This window comes from Anas platyrhynchos, chromosome 2 (assembly GCF_047663525.1).
Source record: "Anas platyrhynchos isolate ZD024472 breed Pekin duck chromosome 2, IASCAAS_PekinDuck_T2T, whole genome shotgun sequence".
NCBI classification, from domain to species: Eukaryota; Metazoa; Chordata; class Aves; order Anseriformes; family Anatidae; genus Anas; species Anas platyrhynchos.
Window position 1 is genome coordinate 132,465,670 of NC_092588.1, and position 25,360 is coordinate 132,491,029.

The window sequence follows — 25,360 nt, forward strand, 5'->3', positions numbered from 1 at the left end:
TTCTCTTTACATGGCTTCTCAGCATTTATCAAATCTCTGCCACCTGGAGGAACTCTCATTGTATCTAACAGAGAGGGAACAAAGGAGCAGAATGTGCATTCTCCCCACCCCCATACAAGAACAACACTGGAAACCCCTAAGTAACAACTACAGACCTTGCAATGGAAATGCAGGTTTCCAGCAAATACGATGAGGACACTTCTGGCAGATTTAAAAAAGTATTACAATTCCTTATTAATTTTCTGTGAAAATCAATGAAAACTTCAGGGGACTGAAAAAGTGAAACATCTATAGTTATTCCAGGGGAAAATTTCTATCCATTACTCTCATATTATTTACCACAATGAGGCTCAGGTGTTTTCAGGAAAATAAAACCATTCACCAGAAAACCCTCTTCTTCTTACTTATCAGTATATTTAAAAGACAAAGATCTCAGCAATGTATCAACAGGAAATTATACCACATACAAACACATATGAATACTTTTTTTCCTTTACTTTGCAACTAGAAAACAACAAATATTTCTTTCAGTATTTGGGGGAAATATTTAAGTAATTAATTGTTACTATTGACCTTTTATAAAATGTGACATGAAAAATATATTGTGAGATGAAGTTTATAGTACTGTGGGAACAAAACATACAAATAATATCACGCTCAGATACAGCACTTTTCCTTGAAGATGTCAAAGTATTTTACAGTAGAATCAAGTCTGTCTACTACATAAGAATTATTATAATCATTAAAAATTATAAATGTTAAAATGAAAGTACTTAAAGTTACACAACTTGCTCAAGGGAATCCAAAGCTACTCTAAATGTCACTTTGACTGCAAAATGGTATCAACAAAAATCAACCTAAGAATAAGGAAGGCCAATTAAGTTGAATATTTGGTGAGGATATTAATGCAAATGTGATCTTAGCTAAAAAGCACGGACAGTAGAATCTCTGTAGCTGGAATCAATTTTAAGCTAATAAATATCTGCTTTGATCAGAGATTCAGGAAATAATTGAAAGGTTAAAAATAGAAAGTACAAATAACTAATAGCATATTTTGAAAGGAAATGTGAACAATGACATTTAAATGATGCAAAGTGTTTTTTTGTGGGTTTTGTGTGTGTTTTTTATTGTTGTTGTTGTTTTGTTTTGTTTTGTTTTGTTTTGTTTTCCAATAATCTACCTGAATTCAGTATAAAGAAAAATGAGACAAGACAGACAAGAGGACAAAGCTGCTCAGTGCTGGTCCGTCATTGGAAAAGTCATAGAGAGAAAGGAAGGTGTATAGTTGGTTTGGGCCCATGTGACACCTTCTGGAGAAGGAAGCTTTTTATTCAGAAAAGAAACAGATGTTTTGGCAGATAGCATAGAAAGAATCCTGTCAGAGACTATAAACCAGTCCTGAAGGGAAGAAAAGAGTGTGGAAAAAATGTGAAGTATAAAACAAAAGAACCAAAATGACATGGATAAAATAGAAATGCATAAAAAAAGACAAGGGCTTTGTTATAACTGAAAAGAGAAAGTAAATATGCTAAGGTCCTTGTAACTTTTGTAGAAGTTTTAAGGAAAAAGGAAGGAAGGAAGGAAGGAAGGAAGGAAGGAAGGAAGGAAGGAAGGAAGGAAGGAAGGAAGGAAGGAAGGAAGGAGGGAGGGAGGGAGGGAGGGAAGGAAGGAAGGAAGGAAGGAAGGAAGGAAGGAAGGAAGGAAGGAAGGAAGGAAGGAAGGAAGGAAGGAAGGAAGGAAGGAAGGAAGGAAGGAAGGAAGGAAGGAAGGAAAACCAATTTCTCATCCACTGACATAGCTCACTGCAGCATGAGGCTGGGAGATTAATTTTATAACCGCAGACAGAAATCAAATAAAAGGAAGAGTCAATGCCCTTTTTAAACATCAGTAGAAAAAGATCACAAGCACACAGCCAATATTAAAATGCAGCCAAGGTTTATTGCCAACATTTAAGTAGGTTTGTCCTGGAAGAACAGAAAATAACCAATCGTGTAAATGGAGACAGGCATACAACCATCACCAAAAGCTTTCCTCTTTCATTTGTTTGTGGTAAAGAATTTTCTTCTGAGCCAAACAAATGTGCTAAAGAAGACTTTAAACTGAAACTTACCAAGACACTTTCTGTGCATACCCTCAGCCTTGACAAAGAGCTTTATCAAGAAACTCCCAGTCTGTTCCATTCTGAAATCTACTGCTGATGGATAATTACCTTTAACCGTCTTTAAAAATATCTTCTTTTACTCCTAAGAATAGCCTTTTCTGCAAGATTTGAAGGAAGCTACTATCAGAGTAGCAAAAACAGTTAGTCCCATCATTTCAGAGACAGGTATACCAGCTGGAGATATTATGGCATGTCTTGGTGTAAATATTTAAATTGCAATGTAGTGTGGCCTTCATGCAAGGTGCACTCCGAGCTGTGTATCTCCTGTGCTCACACTGGTAATTAAACAAGTGGTTGAAAAGGATTCAGACCACTTGTATGTCAGCTTGTCCAGGGTAAGAATTTTATACGCTTGTCCTTAGCACATAATAAATTCAACATATGTCAAAGACATTTATGCATAAAGAACAACAAAGAATTATCACAGGGAAAAAGCAAGAGCATGCGTTGTTATTGCAGAATATTCAAGATTACTCATTAGCTTCCACTGCAATAAGTATCCTACGTCCTAAAATAATGCTAGTCAGTCAGCAGGGATGCAGCTTAAGGTACAGTTCCTGAAGATGTCTTTAAGTCAGAGTCTAGACTTAGTGTTTAAATGTTGTCCTGAATATCTGTTTCTATGAGGAGAGACTGCAAAATTTAATAATGCCCAACACTTCTCATATGCTGTACAGGAGACAGGATTAAAAAGGTAATATTTCAATGAAAGTTTTACAAATTTAATCTTTTTTGATGGTAACCCCTGCATTAAGTCATTAAGATGTGTCATTTCTTGAACAGCAGGAAGTAGAATATGTATATAAAAACAGGAAACCATGAGAAAAACTGTACTGAAAGGAATGTACAAGGAAAAGCAGCAAGGAAATGAATATAAAGTCCCAGTGGAGATGACAGAAAGAAGGTTCATCTGGACAGAAAACAGACCATACAATTTTTTGCATTCCGTATGTGTTTCCAGCAGTGGCTCCTATTTGAAAATTTCTTAGTTTCAAGTCAAACCCAGATTTTCCTCTCTGATGGGCATGAAAGCTCAAATTCACATCTGCAAATTAACTGTGTTCTCTGTGCTTCATACATCAACTGTTATGTGCAACATTATTTCTGGAATTGTATCTTAGCTTACAATTTGACTATTATGGTACATCAGGGAGAAAAAAGTGCACTTTGGTCTGCCACAGCTATATTTTTATTGGCTTCACAGTACTGAATGAGGAAATCTCTTTTTGTTAGCAAACTAAGCAGGTCTGACTTGAAAGATTTAAAGGGTACAGATATGCATCAGTGATCAGGTGATGTTTGCAATGAATATGGGATAGCAAAAAAGTATCTACTTCTAGGAAGGTACTGCAATTATTTAATGGCAGCAGGAGAAATTTTTATGCCAGAAATATTAAAGGGTAGCAGACTTTTACTTGCTTTTTGTCTGGAAAGGCTTTTTGCACTCTCACCATCACCCCACCCCAGCATTTCCAGACTGTTATTCATCACTGAGAAATGGTACAAAGTAGTCTTGTCAATGGTTTCCACTGAGTCTGTTGCTTTCAGGTATTCTGACATGATCAGTCCTCCCTAGGAAAGTCTATGGCATACCAGTTTATTTCTTCCAATTCCAGTACTATGAAATAGACAATAAAGCAGGATCTTGCTCTCTCTCACACGTTCTCTGAGGCATTTAGCAGGGTCTTTCCTCTTCCTCCCCCAGACTTCTCAAAATTTTCTTTGACACTGAAAACTGGGTTTGTGTCTTCTGAGAAACAAATCCTTCCCTGGTCTGATTAAAAATCTGATGAAAAGTAAATCTCCCTTGTTCTGTAAAGAGGAAACAATTGAAGTCAGTTCTTACTGATGGAAAAGCCACAAGTCAAAAATGCCAGAAGACAGATGGACTGATCAAAAAGACAATGAAGCCTTTCCATTAACTTTGATAGACTTTGGGCTTAGGTCATTAATCAGCTCCGTTAAGAATTTGTAGGGTCTTGTAGGGAGGTTCTGTACTGGAAAAACGGAGGCAGAAAATACAACCTTGACATTTCTGTTAAAAGAGAACTCAGGAGATATACTCACAAGCATATGATACTTGCTAGACTATAATAATAAGTTTTATATTTAAATAAAGTTTTTAAATAAGTTTTATATTTAAATAAAGCAGATCAATGATAAATTAAGTATGGAACAAATGCCATTTGTTTGGTCAACAAGTTGTTTTTTTTTTGACTGGTTGTGGTCCTGAGCAATGATAAACACATTTTTAGAAATAAATGTTACAATAAACATGTATGTATGTTTTCCTTTGCAGAATTATTAGAATTAGAATTATTAGAATTATTGTTTATACTTACCTTCTCAATGCACCAAAACAGTGGAGATAGTTTCATCTCAGATTTAGTGATTTTTTAATAGTATACTAAAATAATTTTTATTCCATCATTATATTTATGTATGCTTGTTTCTTTCTTTGCTTGTTCTTATTACACATAATGTAGAAAAAGTTTCTACCATTCCTTCATCTTGATCTTCCTCTTGATTAATGTTGATTTGTTTGTGACTATGGTGAATTAACTGTTTTTACATGTTATTTTACTTCTTTCCCCTACAATTCTCTTACATTATTCTAGCTGGTATGTACACGTCAGTTCACTGAACTATGTTCCTGAGTTATCCCAGGCAAGCATGAATTAGTTTGCTTACTTCCATTATAACTCCAGATTCTTCACAGCTGCAAATCATTACCAATTCTCATCATTTTACTCACCTATGCTTCTCCTTCTTTGTATTGCTCTTGTAAATGAAAATTACCATTATGCTGATCCTTGCAAAATGGCTGAAATCATTTGCTTTCATTTATGTTTGCCATTATCTGCTAACTCCAAAGCTCTTTCATCTCCTGAAGTTAATCATGTTCCCTTATCCAAATAAGCTGAACATTTCAGCGGCTGCTGCAGTTGACACTGGTATATTTATTCCAAAGTGGCACCAATCATATCATGGTTCTGATGGGTGCAGAACCTTTGTAGCACCACTGAACCCTGAGAACATATTTCAAGGAATCACAGACTGAAAAGGAGGCCACTGCGATTTTTATATGCACAAAGATATTTTCTGGCCAGAAAACCAAAGATTTTAACAATCTCGTCTCTGTTTTAGATCATTCTGTAACCAACACTTCTTAGAATCAATTGCATTTATGTCAAAGAAGCATAGAATCATAGGATGGTTTGGATTGTAAGGGAGCTTAAAGATCATCTAATTCTAGCCTCCCTGCCATGTCTCTTGTCTCCCTCCCTTAGTTAACTTTTAATTTAGCTGAGGTAACAAGACAACTGTTTGAAATAATTAAATATCTTTCTTTTATGATTTAGTTATGACTGTAATCAAATAATACCTTTCTGAAAGTGAATGTTCATCTCTCACTATCCTCAAGAGCAGAACTGATGTTTAAATATCAATAATTTTCTGTTGCAGTTTCTAGTCACCACTTTTAAGTCTGCCAACATCCTCCCTCTGTTAAAAGATGGGTTTGACTATACCTGCTCAGGTTCTTTTGTTTTGGATATCCAGGATAGACTCATTCTGGTCCTAGAGCTTTGTTAATCTTTAGACATTTTAATATCCTGATCATCTGTTCAGGTATGGCCTTGATTTCCTTCAGTATTTCTTCTTCTTCTCCTACAAAATTTACATCAATATTCAACATCTGTCACCTTCTTTTGAATGTTAAGGCAAATCATTAATTTAATGTCTGGAAGTTCTGTCTGTTATTTATACTAAGTTTTTATTTCTACTACCTTTATAGACTTCATTCAAAGTACTTTAAAATGACTTCACAAAAGAACTCAGTACGTCATATCTAATGTTGACTCTTTCTATAGGCTTAGACTTCACACAGAAGTCACATATATGACACTTTCTTCAGGAAAAGCTACAAAAAGAAACCTATAGTATGTAATATATTTTTTCTCAAATATTCCATTAGCTACCTGGTCTCAACTACAGCAAGTTGGCCTCCATCACCTGTATTTCCCTGACTTTCAGGAAACCTATCTTTTTTTGCAAGCATTTAGGTAGTATAACTGGTCTTGCAACAGAACTACTAATAGCAAGGACTATGTAAAATTCAAATTAATCAGCTAAAGCTTTGGGGGGAAAAAAATAAATAAATAAATAAATAAATAAATAAATAAAATAAAAAATAAATAAAATAAAATAAAATAAAATAAAATAAAATAAAATAAAATAAAATAAAATAAAATAAAATAAAAAATCCCAGGATAGCATAAGTATCTGGCCAATAAAAATGGACAGAAATTAGTTTCTGTCACTACTACCATTGCTCACACTATATTTTTGTATGGAAGTGCATGAATTTGTATAAACATGTATGATTTAACTCCTTAAACTTCCTTCATTGCCTTAATTCAGACAAATGATGTAGTTTTCCACAGGAAAAAAGAAAGGAGGAGTAGACTGCATCCCTTACACAACTTTCTCTCAACACCAGATAGTGTCTGTATTTTACCTGTATAAAAGTATTTCACATACTTCTAGAAACTGATATCACATAGATATCACATGACTTTTATCCTTTATAAAAGTCAGTGTTGTAAGTAATGTTAAATAATTTCTCCGACAGTTCAGTGTAAATTTCATAGATGTTTCCACGTAACATCTTTAAAGAATGCCCATTACTATTCACCCCTATAACCAAAGGTCTTATCCAGTTTTATCCACAATCCACCTCAAATCTCCACTATTTTAACATTCATTCCTCTGCTGAACTCTGATCCCCTCACACAGAATCAAATGCAACAAAAGAATCAGCTTCTTTGACCAATCTCTGCTTATAATTTTCTAAATAATCAGATATGTATGAACTGTTTGTCTTAATCTTCAAATTCCTTCTCATTTTTGTCCTACTTATCATCTCCAGTGTATTCTGTCTCCAGTTAGACCATAATGTTGGCTTCCTTTACCCATGGAATTGACAGATATTTTTAAACAAGCTCCTCTGTGATTTTTTTCCAAGCATCTGCCACACAACCTCATTATCTTCCTTCAAATCCCTCATTAAAACCCTCTTGCTGTGATGCAAAAACATAAGAGAATGTTTAAGCTAATAATGAATTGAAACACTTTCTCTCATACTGACCAATGTTGCTTCATTGTCCTTGTGCTCCTTTGGCTGTCTGGATCCATGTGTTTTTTCTTATATTTGAATCACAGCCTCCCCATGAGGTCCTAGTTTATGACTTTGGTACTGATAATATAAATAATAATCAGAAGAAAAGGTTTTTCCTTCTCATTATATATTGTTAGCTCCTGAAAACACATTCACACTTCCTTTTTGTGTTAGTTTCTAGCAAGTAATTACATAAAGTAATATAATATAATCTCAAAGTCCTCTCTCCCTTTTTGCAAGGGAACACACAAGTGAAGGACCCAGAAAAAAAAATAATCTTTGAAAAGGAGAACTGTGGGTTAGAGGAAAAAGCTCATGTTTCAACATCTTTTTTTTTTTTCTTTTTTTCCATAGACAACAGAGAATTTCAACCCTATTTTCTCTCCACCCTGTTTCTGCCACTTAGAACAGAACAGATAGGATTCTCTTCACGGAAAGGATTATATCTTTTCTTTGAATTAGCAGTTTCCTTGCTTCCTTCCCTGAACACTACATTCCAAGTCCTGATGCTCATGAAGTTACATACTCTTGCTCTATCTCTTCTGTTCGAAAGGCAAATGTTTTCCTTTGGGAAGGAAAAGACCCATTTATTTTTCACTGATGATGGAGAACAGAATAAAAGGCAAATTATTTATTTCATCACACATTTCACAGCTCACCAGCCCACCATTTCACAGCTCATCATTATTTCAATGCTCAGGTATTTAAGTTTTTTTTAATCTTCTGAAATAAACACACCCAAAGCTGATCTGCACCTGCATTAAAAGGAACCATTCTTCTGAACAGGCCTCAGAGTGATGGCAAGGGCTGACATTCCCAGTTTAGTTTTTAAGGCCTCTACCAATATGAATTGCTCTTAACCACTACATTTTCCCTTTTACACTTCGTCTCTTTCTTTCCTTTTTACCAGACTTCATCTAACACTCATGCATTGCTCAAGGAATAACCCATGTTCACAAGCAGGATAGTTATTTTTCTGGTCTGACACATTATTATTGTTGGCAGTATACAGAGTTGTATACTTTAAACAGACATAAAACTCATTAATGTTGTTCAGCTGATAATTGTCTATCACCTGCAGAAAAACTGTAGTGTTCTTCTAACAAGAGATACATAGCGTTCAAAGACAAAGCATTTTTCTACCTATGAGAAAAATGTAAACATTTATACGCCTATAAAATATCCACAGACATCAATAAATGATAGAGCAATTACTCATTTTTGCATGTAAATAATCAGTTTTGATGCCTGTTTTTACATATAGACAAAGACACAAGAGGTCAGATTTCATTTGCTTAGGTGAGACAGGAGTTCTCAAATCCATAGGATGTTTTTTCATCCATTGTATTTTGTAAACAAAAATCACTAGCAATAAAAGCTGACAATTTATATTAGTTATGTTCATGAAGGATTAAACTCAGAGTTCTGTCCTTTTAGTCAATCTGAGGCATCAGAAAATGGTTTAATTATGTGAATTTAAGCAGTCATAGAGATTTAGTAGCACATTAATTCCATAGCACTTCCACGGGTTGCAAACCTGAAACTTCAGCTCAAGTGCTAAGCAGAACCAGAGCTATGCAACTCTGATGAATGTATGTTACAAAAGAATGGATTTTCACTCCAAACAATGTACACAAAAAAAGTTTGCATGTTACAAACACAGCTCAGCTTTGACAAGTTGAAGTCCTTCATTTTCACTCAAACACTTCTTGCAAACTTTTTGTCTTAGTCTGCATAGAATAAGAAAACTACACAAAGTGAACTGTTCCACCTTAAAATCTGAGCCACTTTAAGAAGAAACAAAATGAAACAAAATAAAATAAAACAAAAGGAAAAAGAAAAAAGACTAAAAAAAAAAAAAAAAAAAAAAAAAAAAAGAACATAAACAAGAAACATAATCTTCCAGAATTTCCCCTTTTTCTTTTTCTGATTTTCCTCAGTGAGTTTTGATCATTTTCCTAATATCACTTTCAATGTGTCTTATATTGATATCAATTTCAATCTGTTCCTAAATTCAAATAGACATCTTCACCTGCAATTGTGTTCTGATTCAGCAAGAAATGACCTTGCAAAACAGCATGAAGGGATTACCTTCACATTAAGTGAGCAGAAGAAATATAAGGTAACAATATATTAAGATATTAAACACTGGTTCATATTATTTGCATAATAATACCAATATAAAAAAAAATACTCAAAAAGGAAAATCTTTACTGTGGATCATATAACAGATGAAGTTAAGGAGGGGAAACAATTATATGATCTACAGTCTATGGACCAGATTTAAAGTTATGCACCATTTACGAAGTTCTTTTGAATAATTCACTCAGGGTAGGAAAAAAAAAAAAAAAAAAAAAAAAGTGCTGTCCAATAAAGCACAAAGCTTTACAGTTCATTTAAGCTATGTTTCTTTATGCACAAGTGGCCATATCTCCATTATGCATCCAAGGGTGCACAATCACAAAACAAGGTGGACTGTGACAGAAAGGGACATGACCTGTTCCAGTACACAAAATATATGCATTACCAGTGCTCATTTAGAAAAGGAAAAGTAAAATAGGTGTAAAATGACAGCCTGCCTGATGTAGCTTTAACTTAAAATAAATGCTCATTACCTTTGAAGGTTTTATTCTTAGATTTGCTGCAATGGAGACTCCTCTAAAAGTCTAAAATCTAAATGAAAATATATTTAGTCTAAAAACTAAATGAAAATATTAATTATATGAACAAAGAATTGGCAGAATCTTCCATCACACCATGTGCTTGAAACCACTGGGTAGAGAGAAGAGTGAACCAGCTGACAGATAACATGACAGTGGCATCCTTAGTAATTTTCAAGTAAAAGGAAATTTCAAGGAAAAGTGTAATGATACTATCTTTGTATATTTGACAATGGCCTAAATATTGCCAAAACACTCCATTCTGAACTGCTGTCTACATTTTAAGAGGACTGTTGATACAATGTAATCAGTTCACAGAAGAGCCTTGAGCATGCTTAGCAGAACAGATCTGTTCATAGCTAAATACTTCAGGAGCTCGATATTTTTACATAAGATTAAGAATGATTTGATCTACAGCTTAAAAGGATGCATACAGGAATCAACAACATTCTAAATGGCTTCTTTGATCTACACTAAAACACAATTTTAAGCACACATCTGAAAAAAAAAAAAAAATCAGACAAAAAAATGCAGATAATATAAATAATATTCATATTATTCAGAAAAGACTAGGGATTAGAAACATGGAACTTTTGATCTTATTTAGGCCAAAAATCCCCAGACTGCTGTAGAGCAACTACGTTGGAGTTGCACACACTTCATAGCCTTCTCAGACATAGGATATAGTGAAAAACAGAAGGACATACATTCACAATGGAAGAAAGACTACAAGACATGAAATGGGAATAGTTAAATATGTTACCAACAGAAATAGCTTTAAAGCCATTAGTATACACAATTAAGATTAAAAGAAGATAGCTCAGCAGTGACTTCAGCACTACATCTACCTTAAAGGAAGAAAAATAAAGATTAATAGATGATCAGTGCTCTGAGTATTTTCAACATCTGTATGATGTCTTAAAATTTTTACAGTCTTAGCATGGGAAATGAACATGTAAGAAAGAAATAGAAATAATATATATTTTTTTTGTGACAGTTTAACTCTGTTAACTTAAACGGACGTTGTAAAGGACCTTTACATAGCCCTGTTTTCTCCTCAGCCTATTCAAAAATATCTATAGCACAGATTTGGGTTACTATCAGCTAGACCTGTCGTACGCTTACTAGGCCAATCAAGTCTTTGTCTCTTGACATCAAAAACCTGGAGGGAGGCAAATGTAAGTCATACATATAAGAGAAATGTCTCTTAGAAATGTCTCATACTGTCTTGTAAGGAAAAAAATGACTCAGTAGAGAAAATGTGAATGATGAGTGTATATAAAAGACATTGTCTTAGATAATCCAATTTGCGGACACAGATGTGAGGTATTAATTCAGACTTTTATTTCTTGTTTTTTTTTCTGAAGTCCACTATATAAATCATAAATGTGTTGATACCAAAAAGAAAGACATACGAAAAAATGAAGGACAGTACAAAAACACAACTTCCAGAAGTACATCTTCATCCTGAAGACTGTAAATGAATAACTTAAAACTATTACTCAATGTGGGCTTTGTGCTACTATAATCAGTGTGATATTGCAGAATATGTCAAGGCTCAACGAGAAGCTGCAAGTCTACAAAGACAATACAAAACTTCAGTGAGAGAATAAACTGAAATGAATTTGTTAAAAAACTTGGGTAGCCTTCATGGCTTTAGTACATAATGAACTACATCTGGAATCCCACGTCTACTTTTGGACCCCTTGGTACAGGAGAGATGGATGAGGGAATGAGGGAATCTGGTGTATTGATCTGAAGATGGCTAAGGGGAAGATGTATGAGTTTGAAAGATTTGAGTTCAATATGGACATGAGTCTAAAGAAGGATCTAATTCCCAGATTTCTATTGCTTAAAAAGGAAATATAGAGAGGAACAACATTTTCCTCAAAAATGTTGTTCAAGGACAAGAAACAACAATCACAGAGAAATTCCTGTCAAAGATTAGAATAAAATTTCTCACCATATGAGTAGTCAAGCACAGACTACAGTCTCTGCAGTCAGAAAGACCATAACATCTCAGTTTACAGTATGGGACTGAACATTGCCCTGATCAACCTGATTAACATCAAAATAATCCTTGCTTTGAACAAGAGGTTAGGGTAAGTTAAAAATGAAAGAACAAACTGTGGTTATTCAAGACCTCCTTCACATCAGAATTAGGAATACAAAGTTAAACACAGATTGAAAACAATTATATACATTAACAATCAGCAGTAAAATCTGACACACACACACAAAAAAAAAATTGACATTAGTTTTAGTAAGAGTTTAGGTGATAAGGTGAGAGACAGAGGTAATTGTTATCTGATTATTATTTAAGAAGCATGATGGAACAGTTGGTATAAAAAGGTGACAACTAATGTTTCATAAAATCTGTATCTTTAAGTCCTGGCTTTTTAGTATCCAATTACAATTTTTCTTCCCAAAAAATTTCTTTTGAATGTCAGAGAGGGAAGAATTATGCTTTGAGAAGTATTCCCCCATTGGAAAATAAGTGTTTATACCCTCCCCCCCCCCCCTTTTTTTTTTGGTAGGAGTTCATTTGAGTACAGATTTGTTGTTCTTTACCATTCATTTCTATGAGGGCATTTGGTGTGCTAGGTAAAATATATTCTATTCTGGGAAATTCAGATACAAGATCAAGTGCTTTTCATGGTTCCTTTGGAGGACACATTTACTATGGTATGATGGACAGCATTGGCAAATTGTACATTTGTTCTTCAGACAAGTCTAGACCGATTCAGAGCATTATAATTTGCAGAGAAATTTCTTCTGATAGTTGAGTTTAGAGAGGCTGAGACTGTGCAAGAATTTTACAAGGGTATCAATGCATGAAGGAAAGAATATCAATAATGAGAAAGTCTGATAAAAGATAAAAATGGAAATGATTTTATTACAAGGAATGAAACTACAGAAATATGGTATGAATACTTAGACAAGCTCCATAAACAGAATGAAAAGTCTAACAACAAATGGACATTTTCCAGACAGCTGAGCCAAATTTTTGAAGAAGAGATTCAAGAGGCAATCAGAACTCTAAGGAATAACAAGCACCAGGTGTCAACAGTGTTGCTGCTGAAATGTTAAAAAAGCAGAAGCTATAATCTTAGATATCTCATCCAATTTCATTTTTTTTATAGGGAGGTTGGTGAAAATGCCAAAAAAAAAAAAAAAATAGAAGAAGAAAGCAGACATATTTCTAATTTCAAACAAGAAGACAAAATGTAAAGAGACAGTCTGCTTTCCCTACTCATTATGATTCATAGAATTCTAGCTTTAATATTTTTATATAGATTTTGCCCTTGCAGACAACAAACAATAGGAAAACGCCAGTGTTTCCAGGCATATATAATATTTCATAAATCTCATCTCCATGTATCAGATATTTTTAATGCTTCAATGACAAAGAAAGATTTTAGTTTGACCAGCATACATATCTAAATAGATTTCAAGAACTGCGTGGTAGCATTTTTCCAACCTGATTTTTGTACTGAAGTGAAAGAACTGCTTAATAAAATTATTAGGGTGGTACAATTCTTTGTTATATGATTGAAAATTAAACTGTGGCATGGGAAAACTCTGTGCAATTTGCCAGCAGTATGGGATTAAAAAAGACAATACTAAGTGCGGAAATAGTCTGGTAAGAGCCTACAGGAAGTTTATGAAGAAGCTAGGATTAAATAAATAAATGAGTCTTAGGCATGTTCAGCAGCAAAGAAGACAGTCAGAATTCTGGGAAGACATAACAGTCACAAATCTTTTGGAAAACCATGCTTAAACTGTGATTGTATAAGTATTCAGAATGCTGACCTAGGAGGAGGCAGAAAACTATGGCAAGCACCACTAGGTATCTTTAATGTCAATGTGATGAAAGAGGAGAAGCAAAAATCTGAGCTTGATTCATCACAGTGATATTCAAGTTTTATAACTGTTGGCCTTCACTGAAATTGATAGTTTCATGAGTATAATTTCAGTAGCGAGTCAGGCAGAGTATGAACTCAGTATTAAGTTGTGTTTATTCATTGAGCTAGAGCTTGTTATGGGTGTTATTTATGGCCTGCCCTTGGAGTCATACCTTGTTTGAGGTATGTTTCTGAATTATTGTCACACTTGATATTGTACTTCATTACATTAAAATTTTGCTGATGGACAATTTTAATATTCATGTGAATGATTCAACTGTACTATGTGTTTATTCTGTTTTGATTTAATTAAAGTTACCTACCTGAATATTTTTTGTCTTCCCTTTTGCTTTCAATGACCATTTCATGTCCCTCTTGCTTATTTGATAATTATTGCTCTAGGCAGACTTTAGATCCAGATAGATCTAAGTTGAAGAAAGCTGCAAATTGCAGTCTCTAAGCCAAAAGAAAGGTAAATAGGTTTTTGGCCCTGGAAAACACTCATATGTAGAAATCAGAGTTGTCTTGTAACATTTTATTATTATGAGAAGTTCTGCAAGGTGAAATCTGCCCCTGCTATCCTTTCAGATATCATCAATAGCTTTTTAATCAAGAAAAATTAGTTGAACATAGTGTCATCTATCTAAGGCTATATAATCTTTACAAATGTTTCCTGAATAGGGTCTTCACTGAAATAACTCTCTGCTGGCTATTTTATTTATTTGCTAATTTCTGCCTGTCTTAATGTCTGGCTACTGCGTTATGAAAACTATAACTGAATATTACAGCTAAGTAAAGAATTGAGAGGCCATTAGGTGCAGCAGAATAAAACTCATCTCTCTAGTCCCTTCCTAAAACAATTATTGACTGTACAGATCACCTTACAGAATACTGTAACAGTCAACAGTTGTAGTCTTTCTTGGGCCAAAAGAAAAAAAAAAAAAAAAAAAAAAAATTACAGAAGCCAATTGTGCACCAAAAAGATTTTTCTAGTCCTTCAGTATCTAGATCAGGAATTGATCGATTAAATCTCTTAATATACAGGATACATTTTAAGAAATAATGTTTTAAATACACATCTACATGTAAACACACAGATTTATTTTATATAGACAGAGTCAACTGCACCTGCAAATGAATGGTTTATGAATGTTTAAATATATCTCATGAGAATCAGCTCAGTGGAAACAGGAAACTGTTTAAACATTGCCCAGATATGAAAAAAAAAAAAAAAAAGTGTGGCTTACAGGATACTTGTTCAAACTGCCAGAGTACAGTGAAAGATGCAAAGATGGAAGGAATTCAATGATTCAATGCAAAAGTCCCTATGATCATTCAGGGATTTATTTTTTTGATATGATTTATTATTTTTTTGATGATTTGAGGAGTAGAACTCTCTCCCTTTACCCAAAGATTAGAAATTCAAAGGTATAATTCAAACATACATGTATAAACAAACATAATACAAATTATGTAAATGTGTTGTTTGCTTAACCTAAATAAATATTATCACTACATTATTACTCTAACTTGATTTTTAGGAAAGACTTGATAGCTTTCACTTTTTTTTTTTTACTTGAATTAAAAAAAAAAAAAAAAGATACAAGACTGATTCTACAGCTTTTTCTATCCTTACATGTATCTCTACGGCACCACTTTCCATTTGTCTTTGTTACCACTATGCATTTTCATTATAGTGTTGGATATTTATGGCTGGGTAGTAACTCTAGTTATAGCTAAGGACAATTGCAGCTGAGCTATGAGGAGTAACTACTTGTTTGTAGTTACTTATTTGAGTATAATTTTTGAGTTTCACCCATATACTTCATATTTAGATCATGAGTGCCTCTTTGTTGATTTTTCATTCTTTCTTTATAATTATATTGCGCTCATATCTCCACATCATAAGATCATATCACCTGAAGGTATAACTTCCCCAGAGAGACAGAAACACAGGATATCTCAATATACTTAAACGTACACCCACATATGTATATGCAAACCAAATAAAATAAGAATAATGTACAAACAATATTGTTTCAGAAGCAGTATTATACCTGATGTCAAAAAAATATATACTCCCAAGAAAAAATAATATTATTTGTTTGTCTATACATAATAGTCCCTATATTTACAGAGATACAGAAGTTGTTTAGTGTCAGACTTTGAAATAAATAACAAGTAGGCAACAGAGGTGAGTTAGGAACACAATTCACACTAATCATGGAGTGAGCCAGGTATAAGAAGATACTCTGGATCATGCCTCCTAGGAATGACACAGTAGAAATTTTCTTACCACATGCCAGAGAACATAGGGACACAGCACCTTGCAAAGGCTCACTAACTTTGGACAAGCTCCAATCATTACACTTGTTTTAGCTTGTCATCAGAATGTCAGCTGAACTTCCAATGAAACTTTCTTTCCAGTCCAAACTTTTTTGCAAGACTCCTCTCACTGAAAAAAAAAAAAAAAAAGGATGGTACGGCACACGGTTCCCCTATGAGATCAGCCACCTTTGCAGATCATTACAGAGTGTTTAAATGTCCTAGCCTTCTTGGGCTGATTTAGCAAGTAAAGGGAGCAGTGCTTAGACTCTCTGAGCACATGCTATAATTTCTGGCTATGGCTGCTGTATAGGACTGGAGTGAAACAAAACAGATCATTTCTATGTTCCATGTTACAGGCACTAATTACAATCTGATCCTACTAGAATTTCACTAAAATGATAGAAAACTCACATATGATTGGGTTCCACAGGTTTCAGTTAGGTTTTTACACTGAAGTGCTTTGGGGCTTGCACAGTGAGATTCAGCTTAGGATTTCAAAGCTGTTACACAAGGGAAATTCATGCACGAATCCCAAGAAAGAGAAAAGATTCAATTCTAAGGGTACAATTCTGAATCATTTATAATGCATTTTCAAATCCTGGAAATGAAAATATTCCAGCAGATTAAGTTAGCTATATAAAATACAGCACTTCAATATCCAGTATTCTGTCAGGGCACAGCTCTTTTCTATGTCTAAATCTGATACAGAGGTTAAAGTTGTTGCATGACAAATATAATATTGATGTGGTCATACAGATAATTATACAGAACCACACCCTGGTGTTCTAATATTGCTGTCCATCCTTCACTTTGCAAAGATCACAAAATCTTTAGTAGATTTCACTTCACAACACCTCCAAGATATACAAAGTGCTCTTAGCTTGCATTTTTCACTTGGGAATGATGGACAAAATTTGTCAAGCTATTGAGACATCTAAAGAAGTAGATTCTGGCTTTCCAGAATTTTTAAAAATTTCTAAAGCCTCTGTACACTAAGATGTGAAGAAGGTATGTCTTCAGAAAGTAAAAAAAAAAAAAAAAAAAAAAATGAACACCTACACATCTCTGAGAATTCCATTGTACTTAACCATATCTTCAACCACATAAAAAACCTGTCTTCTATTTCAAAATCATGTTTTCAATACTTCATGGAAAGAAATCCTCATTAAACAAGAGGTAGAAGATGTAATTTTATGGATATTTGGATAGTGTCCTTTTCTTGAGATGCTTTTCCTTCATAGAGTTTGCAAATGCATAGTCTGCAAACACAGGCTCACACTAGAATTGTGTAACTAGGAATGTGGAGCTAACAGAGTCCCCATATATTCTTGAGACACTGTGAAAGTGTCAAGCAGATTCGTTATGTGTTTAAACATAGGCATCTTGTGCTATTTTAGACACACTAAGTTATTCAAGTTATCAGATACCCTAAAGTGGCAAAAAAATGTCACTATGTAATTGTAGTTAAATTTAGGCACTTTAATATTTCTCAGTGTGACTACCTGGACAACAAGCTCCATTTACCTTACACTTTTCTGTCTTCTATCTGTTGATATACCTAAGCTAACTAGCTAGCTAGGCTGTGACTTTCATCTAAACTACAGATATTTCCAAAATAATCAAAAATAACTATGAACTGATAAAGACTTTCTGCCCTGATTCTTGTAATTCTTTTCTTTTCAAATGTTTTTATCCTAATTTGGGTCCTGATTTTGCAACTATGACAGACTGTATTTCCATTCTTATGGACATGTACAGCAGCTTAATTACATCTCTGCACAGTCACTCAGTCACAGACCTGGTCTTCTCAAGGTTATAAATTTTTTTGTGTGAGGAACAGATTTAAGGGCTTTCAGATTTAACAATTAAGAAATCAACAGTTCTAATGACACTGTTTTTCTGCCCCCTTCTACTCCTCCCCCCCCCCCCAAAAAAGGACAAAATTATATTGAAAGTTCATTCAATGATATTTCGTCATTATTTCAGCTGCAGAAATTAATTTTATTATATTCTGGATGTTGCATCAATAGTAAATCAATTGTAAATATGTTACTATCAGTTTCTGGCAGCAGTATACATTTTGACTTGTCACTACACACTTTACCTGGTAGAACAGTTTCATACACTGAAGGCAAAATAAATAAATAAATAAATAAATAAATAAAATGAATAAAAATAAATAAATAAGTAAAGTGGGTTGACCTGCTAACAAAAGTCTGAGCATACATCTGGCAATGTATCTATCTTATGAGCTCACTAAAGCTCTTCTCTAGATTCAAGATCAAACTCTATAGAGGAACATATTACAGCTAAAAAAGAACCACAGTGTTAAGATGAAACTGGAGTAAACCCTAGAAATTTATGCTGAATGCCATTCTTAGCCAGACTGCCCAACAGCCCAGTTGTAACGAACATTCATCACAGAAACCATTTTTAATTATTTCAGCCTCTAGGAATGTCAGTACTAATGTTTGATTTCCTGCAGAGACAGTGCACCACTCTGTAACATAAACAAAACCCTCAAATCTTGGGATCGGTGCTACTGTCACTTAACTTTTTAACTCACACTGAAGAAGATAAGAAGATGCACAGAAAAGTCTTACTTGAAGGTATCAGCTGCATAACTCAATCAGTGCATAGCTTAAAGTAACCACCCCCTATAGACCTATTATCAAAGGCAGGAAGGAAAAGAATGTTTTTCTATGAAACAGGGCAAAAAGGTGTTTCAATAGCTAATTAGATGATAAAAAGTATTTGTCAATGGGTGCTCCTAGGAGAATCCCCCATTAGCACAGTCTGTGTTAGGTGTCTGGAGACCTTTACTGAACCAAGGAGGCACCTGAACCAAATGACCTCAGGATTTAGAGTTGCAGCCTATGTAGAAGGGAAGGCCAATCATCATATCAATAACTGAATTACATATAAACTTCACATAGGTATGTAAAATAATAGGAAACAGATTGGAGAGCTGGGAGATCACCAACCACATGAAGTTTAACAAAAGCAAGTGCTGGGTCCTGCACCTGGGACGGAGCAACCCTGGCTTTACATACAGACTGGGTGACAAGACGCTGGAGAGCAGCCCCACAGAGAGGGATCTGGGGGTTGTGGTTGACAGCAAGTTGAATATGAGCCAGCACTGTGCCCAGGCAGCCAGGAGGGCCAACCATATCCTGGGGTGCACCAAGCACAGCATTGCTAATCAGTCAAGGGACATGATCGTCCCGCTCTACTCTGCGCTGGTGCAGCCTCACCTCGAGTACTGTGTGCAGTTCTGGGCACCACAGTACAAAAAGGATATTAAACAGTTAGAGAGTGTCCAGAGGAGGGTGACAAAGATGGTGAAGGGCCTAGAGGGGAAGACATATGAGGAGTGTCTGAGGTCACTAGGCCTGTTCAGCCTGGAGAAGAGGAGGCTGAGGAGGGGATCTCATCGCAGTCTACAACTTCCTCGCAAGGGGCAACGGAGAGGCAGGAAGAGGTTCTTCACCGAGAGGAGAGTGCACAGTGGAACAGGATCCCCAGTGAAGTAGTCACTTCACCAAGCCTGTCTGAATTTAAGAAGCGATTGGACTGTGCACTTAGTCGCATGGTCTAAACTTTTGGGTAGACCGGTGCGGTTCCAGGAGTTGGACTTGATGATCCTTACGGGTCCCTTCCAACTTGGGGTATTCTATGATTCTATGATTCTATGGAACAGAAAATGCAGAAGGTACATGTTATGGCAGGGCCACTGTCTCCAAAAATCTTCTTCCCCAACCCTGTTTTACTGTCCTCTAAGAAACATTTACGCAAGATGAAGCGACTCTATGCAGAACACTGTTCTTTACTTAGTAGGCTCACTTGTGATCCCCATGCAGTCCATCCATCTGTTTCTGCCCAAAACCACTTAATTAGTTCAGCTGTCTGAAGCAGCCATTTGTGAAATTTCTTTTAAATTCAGGGCATACATCATGAACAGAGTGTGGAGGACACTATCCAAGATGTGGGTGTCCACGTGGATTCGCCTCATTCTTGGTTATATGAACATTCTGGCTATTCCATGTCCTTTTCAGCTCGGGAAGTAAAGAATGACACAAAAAGGGACACACCAATGTAGTGCACTGTTCTAATAGGAGGTCTGCTGTATGTTGTCAAAAAACAGCAGCAAAGAATAAACTCTCACCTGGCTCACAATTCATCTTTCATTTATACAGGTTCAGTTTAAGAACAGCAGGTAGATGGACAGTGATAACAATCTACAGGAGAATAGGGTACCAGCAAGATACCGTAGCAAACTTGGCAGAAGAGGGAAGGAGAGGGAAGGTATGAAAAGTAATCAAAGGAAGTGAGAAATATCAAGAAGTATCAAGAAATGTAAAGCAAATGCTGTCCCATCTAAATTGATGCACAAGTTGTGAGTGTGGATAAAGGAAACACTGCAGAGGAGATAAAGATTATCCACACTAAAAAAAAAAAAAAAAAAAAAAAAAATGTTTAATAAAACACTTTGGTTGAAGAATACAAGTTAAGACACTGACTAAGGCCTTGATGGTGGGTATCACTGCACTGAGAGATTGGTTGGGAGTCAAAAGAGTCAGGATGAAAAGGGAAGGTACCTGCTCCCATAGGTAAAGCTCCAGGGTGGCTTTGAAGACACCTGATCACAGTCCTAGATTTGCAGCTAACTTCATGCCCCCAGGCAATTCATTTTGTTTCTCTGTGCTTCTGTTTCCATTCCTGTCTTCCCTGGCATCTATTTTGGGTTGTATGCTATTTAGGATAGCAGCTGTTCTTACATACTTACTAAACAATGGGGCTCTGATCTCAGAGGAGGCTTCTAGGCACTTCTAGAATACAAATAAAAAAAATCTTAATTTAGTAAATATTTATTGAGTTCTCTCAGGTATTATAACTAATTACTGCCATTTTCCTTTAAAGAACTAATCCATCACTCTGCTGATGATAAAAGACCTTTTCAAAAAAATGGATTTATAATCTATCTATCTGTTTGGAGAAATAATTTGTTCTTATTTCTTTCCCATCTTTTTATGCAAATTGTTTGCTTCCTTGTGGGACAACTCAAAAGTCTCTAAATTGTCTGAACCAAGTAAGTATTGAGCAGATTCAAATTCTGTACAATACAAAGATGCAGAGAGAGAATTTCTATTTCTAAAGAAATTACATATATACAGAGTCTACATTCCACTCGTAAGTCATTAATAAAAGAGCTGAACTACTATGACTATATGACTATCCAACCAATTAATTCGTCAGTGATATATTCACAGCAATTTTTTTCTATTTCTGAACTTTGTGATTATTGTCCAGTAATTCTATACAATCCATTTCTATCCAATCTGTTTTTCAGTGCTATACCATATAGCCTAACACACTTCTGGTAGACAGACACACTTTTAGGAGTAGTTCCTCATTTCAGCTGGATCATTTTGAGAAGCTAAAGTGAGATATAGAGTTAAATGAGACCTCACAGACCACTCGCCAGAAAGATCCAGAAGTTTGGCACTCTGCAAAAGAGGTTTGCCTACCTCAACACTGTTTACTTCAGCTAGTTTGAAAGGGTTTACTCTTAAGCACTGGAAATATTCCCATGAACTTCAGCACTATTCATCACAGACAGATGGATAAAAATTAGAAATTCTGCATTCTACTAGAAATAATAGACTAGCCAAACAGCAAGAAACATTTAGCTTTTGACTACACTGATCTCAAGTTTCAGTTCTACAAAAATAATCTCTTGCAATATGATTGAAAAGTAAATGCTATAAATAAATTATTTCATTACCGATTTGTCTTGTGGAGGCTTAAAAATCTATTCTGTCTATACGCAGCAATTTAAAATAGATATTATTCTGATATTAACCTGCTGGTATACCTTTGGTAACTGGAATGAAACTTTGATTGATTCTCATAATTAAAAAATTCATTTAGAGTAAAAGTTTAAGGTAAAATTCAAGTTTAAAGTTTAGGGTAAAAAGCATTGGTGTAGCAAAGGCTGATAGCAATTCTAGTTTGAATTTTAAAATGTTATCAGTCTTTTGTAGACACCTCTGTATCAGTCCTGCTGGTAAACCAGGCCAGTCTGCAGAAGATGTTGAAAAGATAAAAGTATTGGAATGTTTACTTTGTTATTTATTTATCCTGTTCCACAGATATCATTATTCTCATGGACCATCATGGATATTATTCTAATGACAGAGGACTGCAAAACTCTCTTTGCTTGGCATATGCTGTGGTCTAATCATGAACACATGGCCAGTAATCACAGGTCAGGTTATAAGATATAAGATTTCACTAACTGTTTCAGTCCTTGGACTATCAAATAACCAATGTTCCCAACACCTTATCCATTGATCCCATATAAAACTGCTCTTAGTGAGCAGGGCAGTGTGTAGTAGTGGACTGAATCTCATGGAATATGAAACTAAGCACAATTTGGCTACTCTGAGTTGTGTGATCTTCATCATTTCATGGTATTACTTTCTTTCCCATTCTGGCCATAGGTAGTCCAGACTGCAAGCTGTGTGTGGCAGGTACTCTCTGTTGCTCTTTTTGTACATACTTTCCAGTATGTTGTGACCTCAATTTCATGTGAAGCTCTTGGGAACATCAAAAACTCAAAATGTACAGAAATAGTAGCTCCATCAAAGCAGCTCACAATACCTCCAGACAGGGGTTACATAAACACAAACCTAAGGGACTCATCCACCTCCCAAATTTATATGGAGATAAAGCTGATAAAAGTGCTGAAACTCCATCCAGTCATTGGACTAAGTATCTGGATCAATTACAGTGTTTTGTCACCACTGAGGTCCATGTGAAGAAGAGTTAAGGGAAAAAGAAAAGGCAATAGGAAAAGAAAGAAAATAGGCATGGAGAATGGAGATAAAAGTCAGTGGAGGTCCTCCAATGTCCAGGAATATGTATACTGGAAATGTGGGAGAGAATTATTCTTGGTCAAAAAGTTCAAGCGCCACCAGAGAAGGACTGTAGTACTGAATCACAGAATGGCTTGGATTGGAAGGGACCTTAAAGATCACCTAGTTCCAAACACTGCTCGTGCAACACTTGCTTTGGCTACACAAGATGTCTAAAGACTGAGACTTCTACATTCTCATCTTGCTTTAGGGAAATTACAGGTTTTGGTTTTATGCATAGTTTTGGTTTCAGATTGTTGAAGCTCAGAGTCAAATAGAATCATTGAATGGTTTGGGTTGGAAGGGATCTTAAAGGCCATCTAGTTCCAAACCCCCTGCCATGGGCAGGTACGCCACCCACTAGATCCTCAAAACCCCATCCAACCTGGCTTTGAACACCTTCAGGAATCCACAGCTTCTTGGGGCAACCTATTTCAATGCCTCACCACCCTCATAATGGTGCTATCTAACCCTAACATCTAATCTAAATCTCTCCTCTTTTAGTTTAAAACCATTTCCCTTTGTTCTGTCACTATCTGTCCGTGTTAAATGTCACTCCCCATCCATTTTATTAGCCCCCTTTAAGTATTGAAAAGCCACAATAAGGTCTCCCCAGAGCCTTCTCTTCTTCAGTCTGAACAACTCCAGCTCTCTTTTTCCTCATAGGAGAGTTGCTCCAGCCCTCTTTGTGGTGCTCCTCTGGATCTGCTCTAACAGATTCACATCCTTCTTGTGCTGGGGGCCCCAGACCTGGATGAAGTATTGTAAGTGGGGCCTCATGAGTGGGACAATCACCTCCATTGACCTGCTGGTCTTGCTTCTCTTGATGCAGCCCAGGACACAGTTCAACTTGTGGGCTTCAAGCACACACTGCTGGCTCATGTTGAGCTTTTTGTTTGCCAGAAACCCCAAGTCCTTCTCCACAGTGCTGACCTCAGTGAATTCTTCTCTCAGTCTGCACTCATGTCTGGGATTGCCCGAGGCAATCAAGTCCTGAAGTCAGGACTTCACCTGACTTCCATGAATTTTCAAATATGATGGACAGTTGTTTAGCAATTACATCAGTCAGTTCCCTCAGAACCATTGGATGCATGTCATTGGGTCCCATAGACATGCACCTGTATTAACATCCAATTAATCAGTTCCACTACAGTGCTCCAATCTCCTGAACTCCTGTTGATTGCAGTGAGTGCGCAATCACTAAAACAAGTCTTGGAGCTCCTAAGAGCGTACCTTTGAGAATCCAAACCAATACCTCTGAATCAGTTTAGCATAGCTCCCATGCAAATCTAATATTCATCCTATTCAGAAATACAAATTCAAAAGATAGACAGGATTGTTCTTTTAGCCACGTGTGTTCCTGTACCTGCATGGCAATTACTTGTGCTTTTAGTTTTGTGCCTACTATTACAGGGAGTCTGCAATTATGTCAACCTATTAAAAACTAGGACCAAAGATCAGCGGGTTTTCCATGACAATAGTATTAAAGTTTAAAAAAGATTTAAAGTTCAAAAAGATTTAGAATTTTTATGCATCCTCCCAAGTAGTACAAAATCATTCAGTTTAACAGAGACAACAACAGATAGTAATAGATATAGTCTTAATGGCTTAATGACCACTTCTAATTGCTATTGGACCTGTGTAATATAAAACTGTTCTTCCAAAATGATGCAAGACTAGCAGAGTATGAAAAAAAATAATCCCTACCATTTCAGCATGAAGCTTGCTTAAAATACCTTTTTTTCCTCATTTGTACAAAAAACATCACCAGGTGGAATGTTTTCTTGACTGCAATGCTCAAAGGTACTCATTAAGTCCAGGGGAAAAAAAGAGATCAGATGAAATCTGGACATAGCCTTAACCCAAAACACTTCTGAAGTTCAGGCTTATTCAGATAAGTTGGGAGGAGGGATTGTTAAATAACTGGCTGGTGTTTTTGTGATTACACTATTTTGTTTCAGGTTGGCTGGCTGGCTGTGTATTTAACATAAACAAAAAATTACAAATTGCTTGAGTGGTCTAACTCCAGAATATTTTAAAATTAAGATGGTGTCATTTATCCTATTGTATAGCTAAAGGATGGAGACACACAATACTTGATACTAACTTAAGTTCAGTAATGACTTATAATTTAGCTTCTGTAATTGATTGCAGAATCACAAACCATCATGAGTGGAACCTCCCAGACTGAGTAAAGGTGGCAGGACTGA

General features: G+C 35.5%; 1 protein-coding gene and 1 long non-coding RNA gene across 5 annotated transcripts in view; both read right to left on the reverse strand.

Annotated features, from left to right (window-relative positions):
• The window catches only part of NXPH1 (neurexophilin 1), a 150,730-nt gene that overhangs the window by 20,527 nt on the left and 104,843 nt on the right, over positions 1-25,360 (reverse strand). The window lies entirely within an intron of this gene.
• LOC110354778 (uncharacterized) overlaps positions 1,919-25,360 on the reverse strand; it is a 39,316-nt gene continuing 15,874 nt past the window's right edge. Inside the window, exon 3 of the long non-coding RNA XR_002406995.4 lies at positions 1,919-3,973. This is a non-coding gene — a long non-coding RNA (uncharacterized lncRNA). The remainder of the gene's footprint in view (positions 3,974-25,360) is intronic.